This window comes from Biomphalaria glabrata, chromosome 1 (assembly GCF_947242115.1).
Source record: "Biomphalaria glabrata chromosome 1, xgBioGlab47.1, whole genome shotgun sequence".
NCBI classification, from domain to species: Eukaryota; Metazoa; Mollusca; class Gastropoda; family Planorbidae; genus Biomphalaria; species Biomphalaria glabrata.
The window spans coordinates 13,741,306-13,768,208 of record NC_074711.1 but is presented as its reverse complement, the minus strand read 5'-3'; the positions used below and the strand labels follow the sequence as shown (position 1 = coordinate 13,768,208).

The 26,903-nt window shown below is 37.1% G+C and overlaps 1 protein-coding gene across 2 annotated transcripts in view; it reads right to left on the bottom strand.

The window, feature by feature from the left end:
• LOC106075221 (thyrotropin-releasing hormone receptor-like) overlaps window positions 1-26,903 on the bottom strand; it is a 159,194-nt gene that overhangs the window by 85,556 nt on the left and 46,735 nt on the right. Inside the window, exon 1 of one of the 2 annotated variants that reach the window (XM_056023249.1) lies at window positions 15,343-15,608. The exons of the other annotated variant lie outside the window; for it this stretch is intronic. The gene's annotated coding sequence lies outside the window, so the exon portion shown is untranslated. Of the gene's footprint in view, window positions 1-15,342; window positions 15,609-26,903 lie in introns of those variants that run through there. 2 annotated transcript variants of the gene reach the window in all.

The window sequence follows — 26,903 nt, the reverse complement described above, 5'->3', positions numbered from 1 at the left end:
GGTTTCTGACTCGGCAGAGTTTGTGGAAGTAGTTACACAAAAATAAAATAATAAAACAATGAATGGAAGGAAGCTTTGGAGAGCCCACAGCAGAGAAGAAAGGGAGAGAGAGAGAGGGGGGGGGGGAGAGAGAGGGGAGAGAGAGAGAGGGAGAGAGAGAGAGAAAGCGAGAACATATTTTTATGTTAATTAATGCATTTGTTTTTGCATTTCCTCTTTCAAATATAATTACGTCCCTGTGATTCAATCACCGAAAAAAAGCTTTCTAATAATTTCTATTATTTATTTAAGATAAGGGATAATGGCGATAATATTTTTCTATAAGTAATCCTACGAGAACGAGATTAGATGTTCACTACTTTATGTCTATGTACGCTGAAATAATCACCAAAGTTCTACAACTTTTTATAACTTTTTATATATTTTCCCCAAAAAAATGAATGAAAAAAAAAAAACAGAAAAAAAAGGGGGAGGAGGATAATGTGTGTGAAAAAAGGGGGTGGGGATGGGGCCGAGTGGAACGCTATGTCTTTAGATGATAAAACTCTTAATTATGTCCTAACCATTATGAATGAAAATGAAGATTAGAAATTGAAGCATTGGACTGTTACAGTTCTTTAACTTATTTGTACAATACCTTTATTCAAGCTAGAACCTCCAAAAGAGACCCGGGTGGGTGGAACCTGGCTGGAGACAGATATCAAAACACGGCTCTTACGATTTTCCTATCCATTTATAGTTAACGTATATTGTACGGAAAAAATAAATGACTAGCTCGTTGGCCGTAACGGGAAAACCCTATTTTGAAGTATATAATGTATAAAAGTATACAAATACAGACATTTCAATGGACCTCATTCACCAATCGTGGACAAACAACATTTAGCCACCTGGTTCTCTATCTTTTCTATATAAATTACGTAATCCATAAAGGTTGTCACGTGATACGTTTTTTAAAATTGTTTCATCAATATTATCACGTGGCTAAATGTTGTTTGTTTACGATTGGTGAATGAGGTCCATTCGTTTTGTTTTTACTAGATCATGACTAGATCTACATTTAGATCCAGCATCGGTTTGGAAAAGACTATCGCGTTTTGAAAGGACTACCGCTTTCGGAAATTTGCGAATGTAAGGCATTATTAATTCAATAAAAAATAATTTTACGCACCGTCTGCTAATGAGCATTAAGTTTTGATGACGCAATAAACATTTTTCCAATCTATGCAAAATAACCGCTCTATAAGAAACAAAGAATATTTAATCATTTTGCTCGCCTTTAGTCTCCGGACTTATCATAAGTTGTATACAGGAGGTATTGTATGTTTAAAAGTACTTTTTTATGTTTTTTTTTTGGCTTATTTAATTTTTGGTTACTTTAGAAAATTTCAATGAAACGTCAACTGCCTAGTGCTACTTGTAGTCACGCACTTTTAATTAGATAACTCCATCTCCAGTCCTGGCCAGTTACTTAATGAAAACAGTCTGTTGACGTTGTCTGCCACTACGTTGACCATGTCAAGTACAAGGAACGTTCGTTTTCTCTCTTTCCCCCCCCCCCCCCAATCTTTTGACTCGACATTGCAGACGATCAATATCGTCTGGACAAAAATCAACGGTTCGATTTATCTCCCCCTGAGACTTTCTTCGGAAATAATATGAATGGTTCATCTGACAATGTTAATTACTATACAATCACTAACAAGGGGGAAACAGCTTGTTCATTCATTGGTAGACTAGGTCAAGTCTTTTTATCAGTTCATTCCATACAAATCTGCAAACAACAATCGACAGCTTGTAGATCTGAGTAGTCAGCTTGTAAACATCAAATTGATGCATCAATACATAATCAAAACGATAATAACATACAGGGTGTATATCATATAATAGTATAAGGACATATAGGAAGTGATATTTTTTATGTTTTTATATGATACAATTTGTATCGTTAATTGTAAGCTAATTTTATAAAGTTCAACCTAAAATGTAAAAAAAAGTAAGATTGTAATAATGGTTTGTAAATATTTTAATTTCCTATGTCTCAATCCACATGAGAGTATATTCACGCTCTATTAAATTGTATCATATAAAATGTAACGTTTTTGTTTGGATAATTACAATTCGACCTTTGAAGTGCAGGACTCCTTAATGTTTTGAACAGTAAAAAGGCCAGTATGTAGTTTTGATACAGTGGTCAAGGCGCCCTGTAAGCTTTAAACAGGACTTAGTTTTGTTGACTTCAGTATTACGTTGGAGGCGCAGTGGCTGAGTGGTAAAGCGCTTGGCTTCCAAATCGAGGTTCGAATCCTGGTGAAGGCGCCTCTGAGTCAAGTACAACATCAACAGCTTCTCACTTGTAAAGATCTTATCTTATCTTATCTTATCTTGTAAATTACATAAATTACAGACGTTACTTTAAAACAGAAGGCAATTACGTCCTACGCATTTCATGAGTCAATCTAGTCATGCTTGTTAACTAGTGACTTAACAAAACTAGTCGTTGGTTTTCGTGGCTGATTCAGGCAGCCCATTCCATGCTCCAATAGCTCTAAGAAGAAGGAGCACTTGTGCACGTGTCCTAGTGTATGGAATAAGAAAAGTGATCATATCTTTGTGTCTTTCTTAGTTATTTAGTTGGTTTTTGTTTTTTTAGTTGTAAATTATGATTGTGTTTTGTGTTGGCCTATTATTGCTACTTTGCTTTTATAGATTTCTGTCCTGAAGGATCTCTAAATTAAGATATTTTACTAATGGTGTTACTTTAATCAAATGGTAATATGCGTTTGTTATGAATCTCACGGCTCTATTTTGCGACTGTTCTTGTATTTTTATGTTTTCTTCGGTTGAGGGGTCCTAAACAGAGAATGGATATTCTAATATTGGCATAACCAAGGTTAAATAGCTTTTTAATTGTATGTTCCTGTAGAAATTTCTTTTAATAAACCCAAATGCTTTGTTTCATTTTTAATTTCATCATTATGGAGATGGCAAAATAATTATTCTTTGTTATCACACCTAGATAAGCAGAAAGAGTAGCGCTATTAATTTTATAATAAAAAAATACAATTCTAATAATTATTATAAAACGCTACAATAATGCAGTCCAAGTGAAAATGACGCAAAGAGCCAAATAAATTAATTCAACAAGAGAACAAAAAATGTGTTTAAACTGAAACTATTTTCAAAGGAATGTCAGCTGTCTGAAAGCAGGCATAAGATCTCATACTGAGTCCTATCATGATAGAAATCTAATATATCCACTGACCGCGGTGTACACTACAGCTCTGAGTCCATTATGTTTCCTTGGCTTACATAGTTTGTGACGCTCTCCATTGAATACAGACTAATATGTAACCGAGTGCAAAGGTCAGTCTGATTGCAAAGATCAATCGGATGGTAAAGGTCAGTGTACAGAAGATGAGATGTTCATTCTTTTTTTTTGTTATTTTCCTCAACGGATCTGTCCTCAACCAGAACTCTAATGATTCATGGAAGACATTTTGTTGATGTGGCTATCTGAAGGATAGTCTTAATAAGAGTCTATGGTTTTGAAGTCATATACGACAAGGTAACATGGTAACATAATTCAGGACTTCATTTTGCTTATCATTTTAGCTTTGGGATACAAAATATCAGGGTGCGATAAATGTTTTTAAAATGTGTTTGATTGTAGACATGGGTGTGCAAGCTATAAACGTTCTTTTATAGCGGACCATGAGATGAACTCTCGTTAAGGCCAGCACGAGACGAGAGTACGAACTGCTGAATATTCTACAAGACAATGCAAAGTCTATAGAACAGGAATGGGATGTGTATGCGTAGGTGGACAAGAGTGGACATCTATTTGTATATTTTTGTGTATGCGTAAGTGAAAGCTGATAATGGGGAACGGACCAAGATTCCAGTTACTTAGATAATAGGAGAAAAAATAGGAGATAATCTGCGTCTTTTTTGGAATAGTTAGAACTTTAGTTATAGACATCCCAATACATGGAAAGTTATAGAAACATCAAAATACATGGAAAGTTGTAGACATCCCCATACATGGAAAGTTATAGGCACCCCAATACATGGAAAGTTATAGGCACCCCAATACATGGAAAGTTATAGGCACCCTAATACATGGAAAGTTATAGACATCCCAATACATGGAAAGTTATAGACAACCCAATACATGCCTCAAACTAGTTGCTATAAACCATCGCCCTAGCATTGTGTGTGTAAAGTAAAATATAGAAAAAAACTCAACACTATATTTCTCTTTGTGAAATGTAAAATTGTTCAATTCCATCTGTCCACGTTAGAGGCAGGTCAGCTGACATCAACATTCATTTCAGTCTCCTGCAGACCCCGACAACACCCTCGCGTCTTCTCTGTCTGCACCAGCGATCCTGGCTTACAATTTATGGAGTTTTATAGGCCAGTGTCTTCATTCCTTATTTAGGTTTGAAATCAATTTATGTCTTCCAAAATAAATCAAGGAGATAAAGCATGAATACAGGGGATCAGTTGCTTAGCTCATGTGTGCCTTTGGAGTTTGTCCATGGCAAAGAGAGCTAAGTTGATAACAGGAGTGAAGGGCTTGACAACACTTGGACAATTGTGTGAGGGGTACATAAGTAGAAATAAGGTCTGAGGCATAAGCATATTCTACATTATTTAGATCTCAGGGTAATTTAATTGGTGCACCCTAAAGATCTAGAATATTAGTTCTCTCTCTCTCTCTTTCTCTCTCTCTCTCTTTCTCTCACTCTTTTTCTATTTCTTTCCCTATCTCTTCTTTATTGTTCTCTCTCTTGCTATCTCTTTCTGATTCTTTCTCTCTTTCTGTATTGAGATTCAAACCAGGTGCATTGGACCAGACACATTTTTAGGATTGGACCCAAAAGTAGCGAAACAAATCCTATTACACTGTTAAATTTAGTTGATTGAACCACTCGGTTCTAGGATCAAAATGATCGAAACCCGATGTTGTCCCACTTTGAACGTGTCTTTTTAGTTTATGATTCTATGTGTACAGAGCTTCATAGTGAATTGTTTTACCAAGCTTCATATCAAGTCACTCCGTCTGTTTGTCTGTCTGGGTGGAATATTGTACACGTTATTTCTTCCACTTTTCGGATCAAGTTGAAACTTTGCACAATTATTTGTTGTCAATGACAACACATGAATTGATTTTTTTAAAAATTAACCAATTAGTTTCGTATTTAGTCTATTTCGTTTCTACAACATATGTACTAAGCTAAGGAGAGATAGACCTCTCGTAGTGAATTAGGTCGTGCGCTAACAATGTTAAACTAACTATAGAACCTTATTTTTTATAAGTACTTGAATAGCTCAGTGGCAAAATGGTCGGCCTTCGATCACGGAGACTCGAGTTCAAATTTAGCCTTGAGCAACTTTTTTTTTAATGGCTTTTAATAAGGCAACACGGAAAAACAACTTCTCCCAGATACTCCCATACACACACACACACTGGTCCACATCAGTAATTGGACCATAACGCAGTGATCAAATATTTCTAAATTAATTTAATTCAATATCAAAGTGGTATTTTTTTTTAAAGTATTTGTCAAAATATATATTTAATTTGTTAAATTTTACGACATTGCATTGTACAACTTAAGCCACACCTTAAAATTATATGCAACATTTGTCTGATTCTTTACTTTGTTTTATGTCAAGATTTAAAGTAAATAGCAGACCAGGAACTATTGAACAGTTATCTATACTTGAGTCAAAATCTAAACAATGGCTGTCGATACAATACAATAAAAGACTACATGACTTTCAACAATAACTACAAAAATCATTCAGATCCTGTAATCTCCAGTTTGTCATTTATTAGTTATGAATTGATAAGCCAGCAAGACTTTGATAGGCCGGATAGAGAGTCCCCTTGGTTCGAATGCCCCAATGCTAGTAAACTTTAACAAAAAAAAAGAAAACAACAACTAAGAACAACAACTCTGGCCTCACGACAAGGCTTATCTCCCCTGGAGTGATTACATAAATCTCTCTTTTGTAAAAAGTAAAGAACAGTTCTGCGTGGTGCTTTGGTTTGATTTGTCTATCTGCATGTCGGCGTCCTAATATTGACATTAGATATCTTAATGCTTCTAGTGACTGAGTTCATTAGAAAGCTCCTTTTTTTATGGTCCACAAAATATTTAGCAACCACCTAGCTACCACATGAAAACCAATAGCCACCATATTTTGGTACTGGACGAAAACTTTTTATTTTCATTGTACAAACGCAGTTCCTATACAACAAAAATATACAGACCATAGAAAGAATAATTATTGTAGTAAATCTAAGACAAACACCCTACGAAAGTAGGTAATAATAGACAATGTATGTATTTACAGCTATAGAATAGACGGTGAGACATGGACTTCAGTTATCAAGTCACAGGGAGTCTGAAGCTCTACAAGTCCTTTTCTACCTAAACATTAGTACAGACCACCGACACACTTCCCAGTGTCTCTCCAGGTCCACAATACAGTTCAGTGGTAGCACGAAGGACAGTCCCAGACTTCCATAACCTGCAGATCGCCTCAGCCGGATCTGAAACAGCCCTTCCTCTCGAATCTGTCGTCTATCCCTCGTGTTGAACGGTGTGCTGGTGCGCACCATCAGTGTCGGTGCGGGAGCAGGGTTATAACATTATGTAAATACTTAAGTCATACATGAAACATGGGATCCACGGCAAATTGCATGTTAATGAATCTTATGAGCGATAGCTGTACGATGGCCGAGTTGCTAGTATCGCCACGTGACCTCCCTGACCTTTTACCTTTAAACAACTCTCCACATGCCTTCTGTCAGTATCAAAGGTTACCATAACAACATCGTTTGACCACTAGCTCATTATCTTAATGAAGAAATCAATCAATAAGCTCGTCAACAATATTCTAAATGTCTGTATCTATAAAGCATTTCTTCTTTCTTTTGGTGTCGCTAATTGGTATGGGGCACGTTTTTTTTTAATTTTATTTTTCAAAATCAAAGATTTTAATTCGTTGTTACAACTTCAACATTTAGTATGACCACTCTTTCACCCTCATCTGTCTTTTAATTTAAGAACTTAGGTCAAAACTTTGGGGCATCAAAAGAAGATTTGTAGAGCGTCTTTCTCCATTCCTCTCTGTCTTTTGCCTTGGTTAGAATCTCTTTCAATGTCAGGCCCGTCAGTACAACTCTATAATATATAGCACTATACACAACTCTCACTCTCTCTTTTTCTTAAATACATTTTTAATTCCACCTGTTCATTAGGATATCACTCATTCACTTTTCTACCAGGCACGTTTACAAAACAATGGATTCTTACCATTGTTATCCCAGTTCCTATCAAGCCAGTGCTTGTTTCTCTCAGGCAGCATGTATAACAATATGGTCCAATTACCTTCAATTACTTTGACCCGCTTCCTCAAACTCCCTCATTGGGGTCATTTACTAAATGATGATTCTATGACCAATGCAAACATTGTCGGTACACAACTTCATAGACTTTAAAAAAGCTTTTGTTAAGGTGCGGCATGAAGGTGCGGCATGAAGGTACGGCATGAAGGTGCGGCATGAAGGTGCGTCTAGTTCAACGTTCTCCCAAACATTTCCCAATACAAACAATTGCGAGTTTGTTCTTTTCACCTGCTGGATATCAGATACAAGGAAATGGAAACAAAAGAGTTTGTAGTTGTAGACCTCAACACTCAGACCATCGAAAAGGAGAAACTGTTCAATACTGTGAAGGGAAGAAAGTTGAGTTGGTTTGGTCACACAGTAAGACATGACTCAATGTCAAAGCTTACTCTTCAAGGTCAGTGAAGAGAGCAAGAAGAAATATAAAGAAATGTTGGCTGGACACTGTCCAAGAATGAACAGGCCTCTTGCTTGAGATCCTGCTAAGAGCAGCTGCTGACCGGAAATAGTGGAGAGGTTTGATTACGCTGTCACAGCGCTCTACGACGAGGAACAGAGGATGATGATGATGATGATGATGATGATGATGATGATGATGATGACGTAAGTCAGTTAACTTTTTATGTGTTAGATGTCCATTTAATAATTTGATTCCTACCTATCGAGTCACTGTCTCACGGTAGTCAGTTGATCTCAGTTATTTTTTTTTTACGAGACAATATAATTGTACACAGCTTATCAACCATTACACATAAGTATGTTTTCAAAGAAAGGAATCGGACATTTAGCTTACAAAGAAGACATCGTCCTGTGTGTGTTTAATATCTGATACATACAAGTCCAGGGATGTCTCATTAATACGAGTATATACTTTAGGTTTTCAGTTGAACTATAAAATGGACAAAGGTCTATAATTAATAGACTCCGGTCACTCATCACCTACAAGAAGGGTCAGAGTGAGCACTAAACGTGACCAGTGGTCAACGACTCCCCATCGTACACCCAAGTAGTTATGAGACTACCAGCCGTCTGTCCCCTGGAATAGCGTCATTAACACTGTTAGAACTGACACCCGCTAGAACATCCGAACTTTAGGCACTAATGACCTCATTACCGAAGGACCATTTAATGGTCACCAAACGTTTGGTCATTTGTCGTGGTGCGTATGTGTGAGTTCCAGTCATAGCGATCAAAAAAATACAAAGTTGATCATATTCTTTCAAACATTCAATGGATTTTCACTTGACCAATCTCATTAACATGTCAGCTTCCCCCCTGACAGCTTCTTTTGTAAATCTGATCATTAATATTTCATCATTATTTTCTTTCATTTCATTCTGATTCTACTTATTAATAATTGTCGGACTTGGTGGGTAAGCTACAATCCCTTATTCAGACTAACTGATTAATAAAATGTAAGGCATGTAGATTTATAGTTTATAGTCATATCAAATTACTTGAGTGTGACCAGAGTCAGGTCAAGTATTCCATTCAAAATACACAAAGACCAAATAAAGAGCTGTTTTTTTACAAAGCTTATATCAACTCACTCTGTCCGTCTGTCTGTTTATCGAAAAGTTTGTACACGTTATTTCTCGGACACCCAATCTCGGATCAAACTGAAATTTGAACAATTATTTCTTTTACCTGACAAAACAATAATCAATTTTAAAAATATAACAAATTAGTAAATTAATTATTGGTAATGTATTATTTTATTTGGTATATCGAACAAGGGAAAGAAATGGTACTTGATTGAAGTTAAATTGTAAGGGTGGTTTAAGCTGAATTAGTCCCCTTTACAGGTTGCCGCTCTAAATTGAAACAATATATAACTATGCAATCTTCATAAGTAATTCACAAGAAGAGCGGTTAGCACGTCGGCCCGAGGAGGTGTGAGCCACAAGTTCAAATTCAGGTCGTTCCCTTTTTTTTAAAATGCATTTTGAGAAAGCAAAAAGCATGAAATGACGCTAAACAAAAAGCAATTGGTAAAAATATTATTAATCACACAGATTAATTGTTTTTGGTCTAGAATATTAAGTCTAGATCTATTACAAATGTAATTAGATGACTGTTAGAAAGTAATTGGTACAATTACACTTCGTTTTTTTTAAAAGTATTTTTAAATGTTTTTCTTGTTTGGTGAATTGAAAATGGAGTTTGATAATAAGAGATGACACTAGCCTACCAGCCTAAAGATATACAATAAAATGCGTTACTTAAGCCCACACAGCCATGTGTTCAGTTTTCGATGCATAATTGAACTGAACACATTATAAGGACAAACACAAATAGATGTCCATTGTATGGCAACAATTGATTATTTATTGATATGGCAACAATTGATTATTTATTTATATGGCAACAATTGATTTTTTTATTTATATGGCAACAATTGATTATTTATTTATATGGCAACAATTGATTATTTATTGATATGGCAACAATTGATTATTTATTTATATGGCAACAATTGATTATTTATTTATATGGCAACAATTGATTATTTATTTATATGGCAACAATTGATTATTTATTTATATGGCAACAATTGATTATTTATTTATATGGCAACAATTGATTATTTATTTATATGGCAACAATTGATTATTTATTTATATGGCAACAATTGATTATTTATTGATAGGGCAACAATTGATGGGCCAAATCCTATGGTAAGGCAATGCCAAGGCCGACACCCAGTCCACCACAGAGTCCATATGAGTTATTCTTTCGTAGACCGATATGTTATGACTACGGATAAGGTATTACGAGCGAAAGTTACTACAACGAGAAAAAGTATTGGTATGGATAAAAAATTTTACTACGGAAGAAATAGTTGGAAGATTCGGAATGACATGAAGGAAGAAGAACGGTTTTGATTAATTGTCCAAAGTTCAATCCAGACCTCAAGCTAGCACTTACGTGAACCAAAGGAAAAACAAGACAACAAAAAAACAACGTAAGTAATAGTTCAGCAATAAAGTTGTTTATTTTTGTTGCAGTGAACCTGGTGACCTGTCTGAATTTAAAACTAATTCACACGGCCATTGTTTGTATGTGTGTGTGGGAAGGGGGGGGGGATGGATTGTAAAAGAGGGGTGATAAAACTCTTCATTACTCTATAGCATATCGTGTGAGGGCTAACACAGGTGTACTAAAACTCACCCTAGTCTCGTTCTGAGTCTTGATATCAATTTGTGAGGTGGAATGAGATGGATAATTGAGGGATGTGGACCAGACGTTCTCAGTGCGCGCATGTTGTGTTTGTTGTTGTATGTAAGAACGTCTGTTGGTGTAATTGTGTGGTGTACGTCTGTTGGTGTAATTGTGTGGTGTACGTCTGTTGGTGTAATTGTGTGGTGTACGTCTGTTGGCGTAATTGTGTGGTGCACGTCTGTTGGTGTAATTGTGTGGTGTACGTCTGTTGGTGTAATTGTGTGGTGTACGTCTGTTGGTGTAATTGTGTGTGGAAATATTGTATTCAGAGTAGAATAAAAGCAGAATATTACAGAAATGCAAAGAGCAAAAAGCTAAGAGAGTGAGAGGGGGAGAATTAGAAAGAGGAGGAAATGGTGAGATAGATCGAGGAGAAAGCGAGAGAGTAACAGAGAGAGTGGGGGAGGGAGAGAGAGAGTAGAAGACGAGAGTGACAGAGAGAGTTAGAGAGAGAGAGAGAGAGAGAAAGTAAGGAAGAGAGGGGAGAATGTGAGAATCGAAAGAGAATGACATATACCTACAGCTCTTAATATAGACAAACTTTGTCATAGAAATAACTTATCAGGCAGGATGTGTTTGACAGAGAAAAAAAAACATAGGCCTACACATTTAGGCATATTAGCATAGACGCCTCCCTGGGAACGAACCCCCTGAGACAGACTTAACTTGCTCGATACATCATATGTCTGTAGGCAGCCCAGTTGACATTTAGAATAAGCATCGAAAATACATAACAATATATTTACAAGTAGATATTCGCGTTACCAGCACAAGTCAAGTTGCTACAAAATACACAAATTTTGTTTATAGAGCATCACATCTTGAGACAGTTTACTTGCTTTAATCCAAAGTACTGCTACGTAATAGTAGATATATATATATATATATATATATATATATATATATATATATATATATATATATATATATATATATATATATATATTATATATAAACCATTCAATCATTCTTTGTGGAGATTTAAAATATGTTCGGTCAAGATAGATCTGTAAGTTCACCAGAACAAGGCACACAACAGAAAGACTTCACTAATTAAACACAAACATAAATGTATATTGTAAGGTTACGGTGTTGGAATGCAAAGATATCTCTGACGGTAATGTAAGACCATAAGAGTTTAGACTAAATATGACAGAAGCTAATGACGCGACAGTTTTATTGAAGTGACAGAGGATTTGTGTTGACTAGAAATGTTGGTTTTACACTAGAGGACATTTGGCCCTGTGAATTAAGAATCATGTTATCTGTGTGAACTAAGAATAATGTTATCTGTGTGAACTAAGAATCATGTTATCTGTGTGAACTAAGAATCATGTTATCTGTGTGAACTAAGAATCATGTTATCTATGATATTAAGTGCGTCATTGGTATTCATTACGGTAAATAATGAATTTGTCGCGAACTCTAACAATACACATCTTTAAAACTATAGTTGTATTGGACATTTCATTCTGCATGAATCTCCCATTCCTTGCAGATAATATTTCAAACCTAATAACATTTATTTCATAAATGCAGAAAAAAAAGGTCGAAGTCTTTAAGAAAAATGTACAAAATGTTAAAAAAATAAATTAACTACAAACTAAAGAACAGAGAGAGCGTAACATCAAAATGTTAAATTTCAGAAATGAACTTGAATTGACCTTATCAGTCAGGTCTCATTTATATGAAAAAGTGGAAGACATTGGACGACGAAAAAAAGAGCGACAGGTATTCTCTCCCCTTCAGTCAACATGCAAGTGTTCTCGCGCCTCTAGCATATATAAAATTAAAATATTCAACTCCAATCTGAAAGCATTAATATTTAGCTGAAGGCTCCAAAGTATAGAGACAGATAAAACCCTTCCGCCCTGAAATCTTACACAGAAACGGACCTTATCCAACATGTGCTTCATAGTAAACAAAAATATAGTAATGCAATAATACTTTACACTCCAAATCGTCAGATGATATTTCAACACAGACATATAAGTGTATTCATGTCAAAAAGAAGTTGAAGATGAAGCTACAACCATGCAAACTTTGGAACTTCGCACCCTGCCCCTCAATGTCACTAGAATGCAGATGTAGTTAAGATGACATGGTAACGTCTTCTGTCAGTTAGAGACTAAGGTGTTAAGGGGTTCAATTAGTATAATTAAATATTACTTTTATTTGTGGGTGGTAATCTTGGAACCAAAAGAGTTGCTCGGGTGAGAGATAAAATGACGACAGTTGAGATTAGAGACTAATAACGTGCAGAACTAACCATTGTAATTTGTTTTAAGGGAGCATCCTTATTAAGTTTTTATTCTTAGTGAATGCTAGAGCAGCTATCAGTGGGACTCGCCTGATAGTGAATGCTAGAGCAGCTATCAGTGGGACTCGCCGGATAGTGAATGCTAGAGCAGCTATCAGTGGGACTCGCCTGATAGTGAATGCTAGAGCAGCTATCAGTGGGACTCGCCTGATAGTGAATGCTAGAGCAGCTATCAGTGGGACTCGCCGGATAGTGAATGCTAGAGCAGCTATCAGTGGGACTCGCCGGATAGTGAATGCTAGAGCAGCTATCAGTGGGACTCGCCTGATAGTGAATGCTAGAGCAGCTATCAGTGGGACTCGCCGGATAGTGAATGCTAGAGCAGCTATCAGTGGGACTCGCCTGATAGTGAATGCTAGAGCATCTATCAGTGGGACTCGCCTGATAGTGAATGCTAGAGCAGCTATCAGTGGGACTCGCCGGATAGTGAATGCTAGAGCAGCTATCAGTGGGACTCGCCGGATAGTGAATGCTAGAGCAGCTATCAGTGGGACTCGCCGGATAGTGAATGCTAGAGCAGCTATCAGTGGGACTCGCCGGATAGTGAATGCTAGAGCAGCTATCAGTGGGACTCGCCGGATAGTGAATGCTAGAGCAGCTATCAGTGGGACTCGCCGGATAGTGAATGCTAGAGCAGCTATCAGTGGGACTCGCCGGATAGTGAATGCTAGAGCAGCTATCAGTGGGACTCGCCGGATAGTGAATGCTAGAGCAGCTATCAGTGGGACTCGCCTGATAGTGAATGCTAGAGCAGCTATCAGTGGGACTCGCCTGATAGTGAATGCTAGAGCAGCTATCAGTGGGACTCGCCGGATAGTGAATGCTAGAGCAGCTATCAGTGGGACTCGCCGGATAGTGAATGCTAGAGCAGCTATCAGTGGGACTCGCCGGATAGTGAATGCTAGAGCAGCTATCAGTGGGACTCGCCGGATAGTGAATGCTAGAGCAGCTATCAGTGGGACTCGCCGGATAGTGAATGCTAGAGCAGCTATCAGTGGGACTCGCCGGATAGTGAATGCTAGAGCAGCTATCAGTGGGACTCGCCGGATAGTGAATGCTAGAGCAGCTATCAGTGGGACTCGCCGGATAGTGAATGCTAGAGCAGCTATCAGTGGGACTCGCCGGATAGTGAATGCTAGAGCAGCTATCAGTGGGACTCGCCGGATAGTGAATGCTAGAGCAGCTATCAGTGGGACTCGCCGGATAGTGAATGCTAGAGCAGCTATCAGTGGGACTCGCCGGATAGTGAATGCTAGAGCAGCTATCAGTGGGACTCGCCGGATAGTGAATGCTAGAGCAGCTATCAGTGGGACTCGCCGGATAGTGAATGCTAGAGCAGCTATCAGTGGGACTCGCCTGATAGTGAATGCTAGAGCAGCTATCAGTGGGACTCGCCTGATAGTGAATGCTAGAGCAGCTATCAGTGGGACTCGCCTGATAGTGAATGCTAGAGCAGCTATCAGTGGGACTCGCCTGATAGTGAATGCTAGAGCAGCTATCAGTGGGACTCGCCTGATAGTGAATGCTAGAGCAGCTATCAGTGGGACTCGCCTGATAGTGAATGCTAGAGCAGCTATCAGTGGGACTCGCCTGATAGTGAATGCTAGAGCAGCTATCAGTGGGACTCGCCTGATAGTGAATGCTAGAGCAGCTATCAGTGGGACTCGCCTGATAGTGAATGCTAGAGCAGCTATCAGTGGGACTCGCCTGATAGTGAATGCTAGAGCAGCTATCAGTGGGACTCGCCGGATCTCAATCTTACTGTGCATTGCTTCTTTGGGTAGAATGGACAGAGGGAATTAGTACCAGGTTTAAAGAATGGCTCTATAATGTATTGTAAATGTGTGTTATTGGATTATTATCGACTTTTCTGACTGTGTTATATTGTTATGAACATAGAATTATTGTCATTAAGTCATAAGTCTATTTAATGTGATCAGATCATTTGGATCATTGAATCTTGTATCATGTATATTTTAATCAAATCCGTGAGGTAAAGAATGTGACTTGTATACGTATAGAGTGTCATCATTTACATAATAGTCTCATTTACAATAATGGTGTCAGAAGTCAATTTAAAACAAGCAACATGTTTTCTGGAGGCTCTATGTTTAATGGGAACACAAAGGACATTTGAATTATGATAACGTCAAAATCAATAGTAAGCGAAGTTCATTCTCGAAAGCTAACACAAACACACACACACACACATTCACACACACAAAACACACGCACATATGCTCTAGAAATATAAGAGTCAAAGACTAAAGAAGTTAAAATTATTGAAAAACAAAATCCATAATAATAGGCCTAATAAAACCAGGATAAATATACTAGATCTATAATAGTAATAAAAAAATAATTAGGCCCCTACCTTTATGAATTTGAAACAATGAGACCTCCTTTGAATTCAAATTGACCACTTCGATTAAAAATCAAAACCAGAATTGCAAAACTTGAGTTATGTTTCGTTTCGCCGCTGATTCCCTGTTTACCAAAGCAAGTCATACGGGGGCTGGGGTGATTGAAATTACTTTAACATGACGGTCACACAACAGGATTGCCCCACAGTTTCACATCCTCCTGAATCTACCATTGAAATAATCCCTTTCAAGTTGATTCTCTTACACAAATAAAGGAGAGAGAGAGAGAAAGAGAGAGAGAGAGAAAGGGGTGGGGAGGACTGTCCAAAAGGTTGGCGAGAGCAAAAGGGGAGATCACTGTAAGAATGTCTGCTGCGCAGGCTTTGAGTAGCGGGACTTTGTGAGGCTTAAATGAGAGCAGAGACGAATTTTGATTCACTTTGTCCATACATGTGAGATCGGCATTTTTGGTGGGCGCCGTTCGGTGGGCAAAGAAGAATTGATGGATGTTGTGGGAGAAATAACTGTGGTATTAAGGTGGTCAAGGCAGAAATCTAGAAGTGAATATTTGATGAACTGAGATTATATTTCTGTTCTTCGACGTGATAGACTAAAGAAATCGCTTGCGCCAGGTTGATGTCTTGATTTGTTACGGAGAACTTGGGTTCGAGTCTTCATCTGTACTGTCAATATTTTTTTCCTCCGACTTTGAAAATATATTTGACCAGGCGAACACATTATGTTAAGAAAATTTCAATGCATTAGGACATTGTTCTGGACATCGATTATCTTTAGAAATATTGGCAGTGTTAATCAATCCATTTACCCAAGCTAAGCGTAGTTAAAGAAACTTTCAAAAGTCAATGAGAGATAATCGTACATGTCCAGAATACCAACGAGATTAAGTCATTCATAAAGTGAACAGTACAAAATTTCTACAATAGTGCAATAACTCTTAGCTCTACTGTCATGTTCATGGTACACGACAAAAACTTGACGGATGAGTGAGTTCATATCCGGCTGAAGCGACAAGAAGGAAATACAGTATTCGTCCTGCCTGACGACTGGCGTGTGAACACTATGTGTTTTGTTTTGGTGCTGCACTGCAAGTGTTGCTTGAGCAGTGGGCTGACGGGAAGGACACGTAAAAGTAAGAACCCAAGGCTGTGTGTAAACCCAAGGCTTGACGGTCGCTGTTTCAGTTAATTGTAAATGGCTGTGTAATGGCTCACATCTGTCTTAATAGTTGTTAAACATCATTATCTTCTCCTGGGTACCTTGTTGAGTTGCTTTCCTTAGAGTTATCACAATACTTAGCTCCTAAGACCTAAGCCCTAGTCTACCGGACCTGTGTTCAGTACTCACCTCTACGATAGTGAAACATGGTCCACCTACTCTTGGCAAGAAAAAAAAAGCAAAATATATTCCACTTCCGGTGCTTGAGGCAGATTTTCTATTTTAAAAAATGTGGCGATCATTGGCTGGCTAGGACATGTTCACTGAATGCCATAAGATCGACTCCAACAAGATACATTGTATGTTGATGGAATAGCAGGCAGGAAATCTGCAAGTAGTTCACTTCTAAGATACACTAAGATACAAGTCCGACATGAAGCTCTTCAGAATCGACACCAACAGTTTGTTTGTAAAATGTTTGACATGTTTCGGATGCTCCTTCAGAGTTGAAGATAGTTTTTTTCCTAGTCCAAACCTCCCGCAGGACGACGGGGGATGGGAGCGGGCAGGGTTTGAACCCGGGACCATCGATAAATCCAAACGACAGTCCAGTGCGCAAACCGCACGACCAGTCAGCCATCCGGCACACACCGAATTGGGAGAAAGAAGTAAAGTATAGAACTACATTAAGGGCAAGCAAAACGGAGAGGTATTGGCTTGCAGATAGTGTACACACTAGAAGTAGAAAGAAGACTCAAAACGATGTCTGTTGATTACAAAACACGCCTAACCTGTGATTGCTGATGTCTATCTAATGGCCTCTTTAGTCACTCGATAAGCCGCAAAGAGAAGAGGTCGTCTCTCGCGACGTGAAATACCACATCCTTAATATGATTGAATTAAATTTTAGTGCATTTTTTAGCGAAGATTTGGCAGCCAACATAAAAAAAAATATATAGTTCTACCATTCCCTTCGGTGTGTTCCTGAAATGGGTTGATCTAACACTATAGTTAAGGACTAAGGACTATTGGCTCATTAAACAGGTCTTGAATGTGAATTGAAAGATCATATTTCGATAGGAAAAAAAAAATTGTATATTCAGAACGAATGTGTATGTTTCATATCAATTAACAAAAAAAAATGTTGACTGAAGCAAGTCACAGTGAAGTCAAACACAATCTTGCTCACAGTACACAACAGAAAAAAAAAAACTACAAAAAATAGAATGCGTATTAAAATGCTCATAACACAAAATTGTGAACCAGGAACCAGAGGTTAAAAGGTTTACTATAATATTGTATCTATCTAGGCATGTTCATTAAATATTTATTCAAAGCTCATTCGGTAATGTGGATCTTCTTTAGATGGATCTATGGATACATTTATTAATCATGTGTAGAGTATTAGGCTGTGTCGTAAAAGCTTGTATATAATACTGAAATTTTGTTTCAAAATGCGTAAGTAGATCTATGCATGTATAAGAATTCAATTATTGCATTTAAATTAAAAAGAAAACAACAACATATTCTTCAGAAGACCAAAAGTAGCCGGTGTATCTGTTTCGAGCATCATGCATTCGATAGGGATTTTAAAAGAGCTTTTAGCTTTTACATTTAAACGTGAGAATCGGACGGGCAGACAACACAAAAACATTACTGGCTTATCCTTATTAGGGGCTGCTGAGTTTAGGGGGGGGGGTCCTCCTAGTTTGTTATACAATGTTTATACAATTATTAGGGATCCAAAGAACACAAAAAAGATGTCTTCAACACAATAGACTTGCACACTTTCATTTGAAAGAAAATGAAGTAGTTGAAAAGTGACTTGATAAAATTTGTAAAATTGAAATAAAAATTGAAATAACTTTTTTTCCCTGTTTTAGTCTTTTCTCTTGTTATGGAGTGTGTGTGTGTGTGTGTGTGTGTGTTCTGTTTGACGGGACGAGAGCTTGGTTGGTGGCTATGCATAGAGGAGGATGAAATTACTTGATGATTTCTCGTGATGCAAATGTTGAGATGATCTAGAGACTAGAAAAAAAAAGCGCATTTTTTGTGAGTTACATATTGTTTAAATATCAGACAATTTACTATTAGGTCCATGGTTGGAGTTCAACCTCCCCCCCCCCCCCCGCAAGGGGAGATCGGAATTAAGTGACTGATTTTTTGCTTTGATTCCGTTTATTTAACGAGATTTTAACACTAAACCATCACTTGCCACAGCGCTGCCATGGGGTTTTGAGTTTAAACCCCCCTACTAGGGGGTTTTGCAGTCGAATCCCCTTTTCCATAGAAAAAAAGAAAAGAATGCAAACCACAATTCCCAAATTCCAAGAGCTTAGCTAAGGAAGATTTTGACTTTAAAACCCCCACCGAAATTTACGATAAAACCCCATCTTCAATATAAGACTATCCATACACCAGTCACCAGATTTTATGAGCGTAGCCAAGAGGGGATTTATCTTTAAAACCCCCCTCCAGCGGGGTTTTGAAGCTAAAAACCACCTCTTCGATATAAAAAAAATCAAACTACACACTCAAACATCTATGAGCGTAGCTAAAAGGGTTTAGAGATTAAAACCCCCTTCAACGGGGTTTGAAGCTAAAAAATACGTCTTCAATTTATACAGGGGGTTTATTATTTATTAAGGGGGTTTTGAATTTAAAAAACAAACAAACAGATTTTTTAGTTTAAAATCCCCGAAAAATGATTTTGACGTATAAAACTTTTCTTTTGATATAAAATCTAAAGCAAACTACAGTCACCTAATTCCAAGAGCGTAGTCAAGAGAGGTTACACATTTCTACCAGCGGCTGAGCTCCATTAATAAAGTGAAGTGAATAGTCATTTGCCGAAATTGAAAAAGACTAAATGTGGCTCAACAAAGATGGCTAAGACAGATTTTAGGAGAGAGTTATAGAGATCGGGTCTCAATCAAGGAAATCCTATGCCGAACTAGGAGTCGACCCCTTAGTAAGGTTGTGACAGAGCGTCGAAAAAAAATCCTGGCTACGCCAATGATTAGATCTATATTTCATTTCAAGTTAAATCTGTGGATACTGTAATAGAAGTAATAATAATTAATTATTAATTTAATTTATTTAAAAAATATTTTTTTACATATATCGGTTTAGTTGTACAAGCTTTTTGGAGCTACAAGCCTACCATTAACGACCCCCCCCCCTCCTTTATTTTTGGGCGCCCCTTTCCCTGAATTGCCACCCTGGATGGACCTACTAAAGTTAAATGCTTGGGTTTGCGATTATATTCCATATTGTCGACTAGTGCTGTGAATGTTAGACAGTCTTCTCTGACCAGCACTCAGAAATGTTGGAGGTCAGTGCAAATGGACGGGGGTCAACTCTTTAGTACCGACTCATTTAAGCTTATTTCCCACAGGCGGCGTAGATTCAGTTCGTTGACATTGATCTATTTGTCCCTTGATGTTCGCCATAGTCCAGTAGGTCACTGCCGCCATGTCTGTAGAAAAGCGAGAGCGCGCAAAGTGTTTCGTTCAGATACAAATGGTGCCCTGCTCCTCGGGTGGCCTTTATGTAAATGATCTTATCTATTTGTACCAGTCAATGCAATTCTGTCTGATTCATTCTACCAACACAAGAAAGTCAATGAAGATAATAAGTACCAGCACCACTCGCGCGCGCACACTCACGCACATTCACACAAAAAAAGCACGAAACGGACTTGTCTTCTAGCCCCAGGATTAAGGAAGGTTGCGGAATGTTTATGTTTCTGTGGAGACCATACTGTGAGACATATAGCGACCTCACACATCATAAAGATATACAGAGTTAATAGGCGTATATAGAAGACTACTAATCATTTGACAGCTGCTTTGGGGCGCATACTTATCCTGCATGAGGACAACGGCATAACAAGTGCGGACCTTTTTGTTGAGCTTAAAGAAGGATGGCGTAACAAAGGTGTCCCCCAGAAGCGCTATAAAGATCAACTCAGTCGCCATTTGGCCTTCACTGGTAAAGAGGAAAATAGCTGGCAGTAGATGGCCTCGGAGACAGTTGGAGAGATCTCACGAAGGCTCGGGACACACATTTGAGACCCAAAGAAAAGTCTATATTGAAGACAGGCGCAGAAGACGAAAAGAAGACTTAAATAGACCTCCAGCAGACAACGGCTTGGTCTCATCAGAAGTGAAAAAAAAAATATGCAGGTCTCTATTGGATTTACACTCATCCTAAATCTTCGTAATCGAAGACATTGCCATTATAGTAATTTTTTTAAAGTAGGGATCGTCATCAACAGTCCTTCTGTTCGTCACGGACCTTACACACAAACACTATTCATAATATAGACATAGCTAGATATAACAAGCAAACAACGATCATATGGCAAACTTTGTAGGTCGCAAGTTTTCACACCATTAAATTTTTTAAATTTAATATGCAAGCAGTTTTTTCACCTAAAAATACACTTTTTAAATGAAAAACTTCAAGGGAGGTAAGTTTTAACAATAAGCTACTTATCGGGGGGAAAAAAGGGGGAGTGTTACGAATACGAATCCCGACTTAAGCAGATATGTATTTTTTTTTAACTTTTGTAAAGACAGTAAGGAAACCTTCTCCCAGATACCCCTTACCCCAGTGGTCAACAAAAACCAATATTTGATCTTTGCTATAGCATGCATGTTACAATTGAAAAAAAAAATTCAAACGGACCAAATATGTTCCTTGTAGTTCTAGATCTGGCAGAAGTGGAAAAATTCATTTTCTAAGATCCAATATTTGAACTTTGAATAAACTGTTTTTAATAATAATTTGTATAACTTTTAGCGCCCGGCCTGTATTCAATAAATAAAGGAAGGAATCCTTACAGAATTAAGGGCACAACATGGCCTAAATTGTGCCGATGTGCCAAAAATCAAATCTAAGATCCAAAAATAATTCCACGAGGCTCAGGCAGTGGCGTGCCGTCCGTGTACATGGTGGGCTAGGCTAGTCCACACAAAAATGTCAAATATTCTGTATTTATTTCTGTAGCGGTCCCCATAAGATGAAAAGCCGCTATTAGTTTTGTGTTATCTGTCTGTCGGTCTGTCACATTAAGCTCGAAAAACTAGAAAAGGTATTGGGCAAAATCAAAAAGTAAATATAAGTTAGAAATCTCGTGATCAATAATTGTGAAAAACAACACACCAAATAAGTCCTTGACATTGCTCTTCTTAGACGTGTTTCATTGTGTTGTCAAGTGTAAAAACAACTTTAACAGTGTCTTTGCAATGTTAGACAATCAAAACAAGTCAATGACTTGAATATTCCTCGTCCGTAGGCGGATCTGGTGGGTACCGCCTCTGAGACTATGCGATAATACCAACTCTCTTTAGACTCTTGTTTAATAAAGATCTCATGGCTCTTTGATCACAATGTTAACCATATATTGTTACAACAAAGTTTAGAATTTTAATTATTTTTTTACTTTGTAAACCTTGTCTACTGTACATAGAGTCACATTTAGTTCTGGTGATGCATTTGTCCTGTAGAGGAATGAAGGGCAAAGAAATTTTTCTTTCTAAAACAAGGCTATAGTAAACGAGCAAAATAAAAAAAAAAAATTTAAACAAAGAGTATATAAGGGGAAAAAACGCACAACCACTGTCATATATTTCAACATTGTAGAAATAAGCTTTCTTTTTCTGTATTAAAAATTATTTAATTACGCCTTATTGATTAACTAATTGGTTAATTTTTGACCGAACTAGAAAAACTCTAGTTTGACCGATATAATTTTTCAAAGTAAAACAACTATGTTAATTTAAATTAGGCTAGAGAACGAGAACATAGTTTTTATGAAGAGACGTCTTCGGATATTCCGCATTTGTTCAAGAGTTTAATAAATGAATGTTCAGCAACATTTAGCACATCGTCTTCTAAATCTAGATCTCAATGACTATCATTGGAGTAGTATTTAGTCTAGTAGATCTATACATTCGTTTGAACTTGATTATTTCTCGGGGGTTGGAGTAGATGGGGCGAGGTAAAAAAAATGTTACGTTCTTCCCTATCAGGCCTTCTGTAAACGCTACTAAACACAACACAGCACATCTAACACAAGAACTTAACAACACGAGTTTCCAGTAACAATGTGGCGGTTTAATGGACCTCATTCACCAATCGTAAACAAACAACATTTAGTCATGTGATCTTATTGATAAAACAACGAAAAAAACTGTCACGTGACAACAATCATGAATTAAACATGAGATCGTAAATTATATAGAAGAGATAGAGCACCACGTGGCTAAATGTTGTTTGTTTACGATTGGTGAATGAGGTCCATTACAAGTACATCAACAGCCAATAATACACTATTGGCTACCCTAACTTCAAATGCTTTAACACAATAGAACTGCCTACAGGTCTCTCTCTGTCTACTTCTAGACTCGTACAGCTACATTCTCGAGGACTCACTTTGTACCACACTGTCCTTACTGCCCTGCTGTCCTGGACTCAACTGTCCTTTCTCACACACTGTCTCTCGTCCGTGCAGGGTTCGACCACATGACAATAACACGGGTCATATATGCGTGTGATAGCAGTACTGTCCCTTGTCCAGGGGCGGACTGGCTATACGGGCATTCGGGCAAATGCCCGGTGGGCCGGTACCTTAATGGGCCAGTAGAGCCACCTAAAGGGCCTCACGAATGTCACTATAGAGCGTAATAAATTTTTAAAGGTTTTATAGCATTCTGTTGCAAAAGGGACCATCTGAGCGTCGTGTTTAAAAAACAACTTTAACAGACTCTTACAGTATAGTGCTACTTTTATCTTATCACATTTTCCGAAATAATGTAATCTAATAGCCAACACCCGTAGTAGGCTTCATCCATCATCAAACTTAACAAATTGATGTTTAGGACAAGTAGAACTAGAATTGGATGCCTATTTTATGATATTCAAGTTTTGGGCCGAATGGTTTAGAAATACCGGGGCCGATTTTGACAGCCAGTCCGCCCCTGCCCTTGTCCATCGCCAGCCGTTGACCTGAGTGATTTGGCTGAGTTCACGTGTGTCAGCTGAAACTACAGTTAACCCTATCGCGCCGCCAATAGGGTTATAAAATTATTTTTTTTTAAATCTACAATTCATTAGTTATTGAGAGAAACGTTATCGCTCTATAAGTTGTATAAAAGAGGTTTTTTCTTTTTTTTTTAAATGTATTGTATGTGGTGTGCATTCTGCTTCTTGTTACTTTTCAAAATTTCAGCTAAAAATAAAGAATTCCTTAGAAAAAAAAAGGTATATATGATATGAATAATAACTGTTTATGACGAAATAATGGAGATTAGAGAAACTAAAACCCAACAAAGAAAATAAATTGTCACGCATTGCCTGTATATCTTCGATGACAATTAACTAGTTGCTATTTATCAGAGCAACATTGGAGATGGCATTATACATTAGATGTTTCTCTAGCCAAATGTCAAAGTTAAATGACTGTATTTGAGTCTGAGATCAAGATCTGCCCTGGTCTCTTTTCCATCATCCTTTGATTTCCTTTAACCACATTGTTGACGTTCCCAGCGCCCTACTCATGGTTACGCCCACTCATTAGTTCAATATCTATTGGACGTTCGATGTAAACATAGAAAACTTAGACCTAAACTTTTGCCTGTTTATATCTTTTGGAAAAAAAAAAGCTGAAATAAAAACATTATTTATTTTTTTATTTTTTAATTAGAAGTCCATCGGATTCAAGAATCGTAACAAAGTACAAGAGATGATGAAATTCCATTCATTGTCAGAATGATGAATTTCCATTTATTGTTTTGATGCCCAAGTATATTCAATATCATGAATTTCGAAAGACAGAAAGGATTGCATTAAATCACATGACTGATATCACTGTGCTACCAAGACATCACATGACTGATATCACTGTGCTACCAAGACATCACATGACTGATATCACTGTGCTACCAAGACATCACATGACTGATATCACTGTGCTACCAAGACATCACATGACTGATATCACTGTGCTACCAAGACATCACATGACTGATATCACTGTGCTACCAAGACATCACATGACTGATATCACTGTGCTACCAAGACATCACATGACTGATATCACTGTGCTACCAAGACATCACATGACTGTGTTATTTAAATGCTGAACAAATATTTGTTGCCCTATTCACTAAGTGTTGTCTATTCTAAGTGTGTCTACTGTACTTTGACGATTCACGTTGAGAATTGAACATTTAAATATTTTCTGCACACAATAAATAATTAGTGTTCGTCTTAGAGCTCAGTAAACTTGATGTTTCAAATCCCGGTACGATGCTGCAACAACCTACGACTAACCTTGTGGCCCTGTCTACACATCTACAACAGTTAAACTTCATGTCGACATTTAATTATTTGCAACACATTGTGTCTGTTCAAAAAGTCGGGCCATGAGTTCTAATATAGACAACATAAACCATTGGTCATAGTGAATATAATTTATTTCAAGTAAATTGATGTCAAAACATTTCTAAAACAAGATTACAAAGAGAGTTTGTGTTACACAAACTCAGAGGCGGCCCCCGTCGAAGTCGGATCCCTGTCGGATCTGCATATTCGCAAATAATATTCAAGAGGTGATTTAATTTTGATGTAAAATGTTTTACATGTTTCGGATGTTCCTTCAGAGCTGAAGATAATTACTTCCTAGTCCAAACCTCCCGCAGGACGACGGGGGATGGGAGCGGGCAGGGTTTGAACCCTGGACCATCCATAAATCTGAACGACAGTCCAGCGCGCAAACCGCACGACCAGGCAGCCATCCGATGGTCAAAAGTAATAATGTTTCAAAGATTCATTTGCCGTAAATTTAAATTTAAATTAAATAAAAAATAGTAGATTAGTTTTAGTATATTAAAACATTACAATATTGATCAAAACGTTTGGAAATGAAAATCTGCACTTTTTTTTACACTTTAAGTTTAGAAATTGAAATTCTACATCTTAATCTAGTCTATTTTAGTCTAAACTAGATCTAGAAATTCTAGATATAGACTCTAAAATAATTTAAATTAGAATATAATTCCAGATCTAGATATACTGTAATAAAAATCTAGATCTAGTTTAAAAAATCTAGATTAGATCTAAATCAAGATATCATTCCTTTTTTAAACGCGAGTCACATAACGAGGCTTAATAAACATTACTATACCGAGTTCTTTTTTCATTTCATTTGAAGAATTAATTCCATATAACGTCAGAGGAAAAAAAAACACTACGTCACACGGCCTAGCTAGACTAAAAATCGCCTTCATCGATACGAGCCATTTATCGAGTGTTCATTGACTTTGGTGCACCGAGTGCTTTCTTTAAGCATTTCATTTAAAGAATTCATTCCATATGACGTCAAAGGAAAAAAAACACTACGTCACACGGCTTAGTTAGACTAAAATATGTTTTCATTAATACAAGCAATTTTTCGAGGGTTAATAGACATTGGTGCTCCGAGTGCGTTCTTTTAGCATTTCTTTTAAAAAATTCATTCCATATGACGTCAAAGAAAAAAAAACACTACGTCACACGGCTTAGTTAGACTAAAATATGTTTTCATTAATACAAGCAATTTTTCGAGGGTTGATAGACATTGGTGCACCGAGTGCGTTCTTTTAACATTACATTTAAAGAGTCCATTCATATGACGTCAAAGAAAAAAAAATTCCATTACCTCACAATAGGCTAGTACCGGTACCATAAAAAAAATGTCTTTATTTACACGAGATATTTAACGAGGGTTCATAGACATTGGTGCACTGAGTTCTAATAGAATTTATTTAAAAAGGATCAAAGCCGCATTGTTTTTGCGTTTTGTCTGTCAGTCGGTCTGTCCGTCATCTTGATATAAAAAAAAACAACAACTAAAAGTTATTAAAAATTGATTAACCTTTATTCTACGTTTCAAAACATCGCAATAATTTTTAGGTATGAACACAATTGAAAAGTTTATATAATAGATTGTTCCGGATGTTTGTATAAATAGTAAAAGAAAAAGAGAATTTCAGATAAATGAAATACCGTTAATTAAATTTTTTGGATGGTCTCGTATAAAAATTAGATGTACTACAGCCATGTGGAGAGATTTTCATACCTTACTTTGGTGAGTTAAAATATTTTTCATAAAAATCCGTAAAAACATTATTTCGTAAATGAGAAGATTATTTGTTTATTAATTAGAAGAGGGAGTTCAAACAATTATTTGGCGTTAGTAGATTTTTAAATAAATTCGGAAATTTCTGGCGACGATTTGTAAGAAACAAAATCCGGAACTTTCTTTATCGATTACAAAATTTCTATGTTATGTTTTAGCAAAAAAATTAAATGTCTAAAAAGTAATTTTCAGTAATCAATTCTAGTAAAT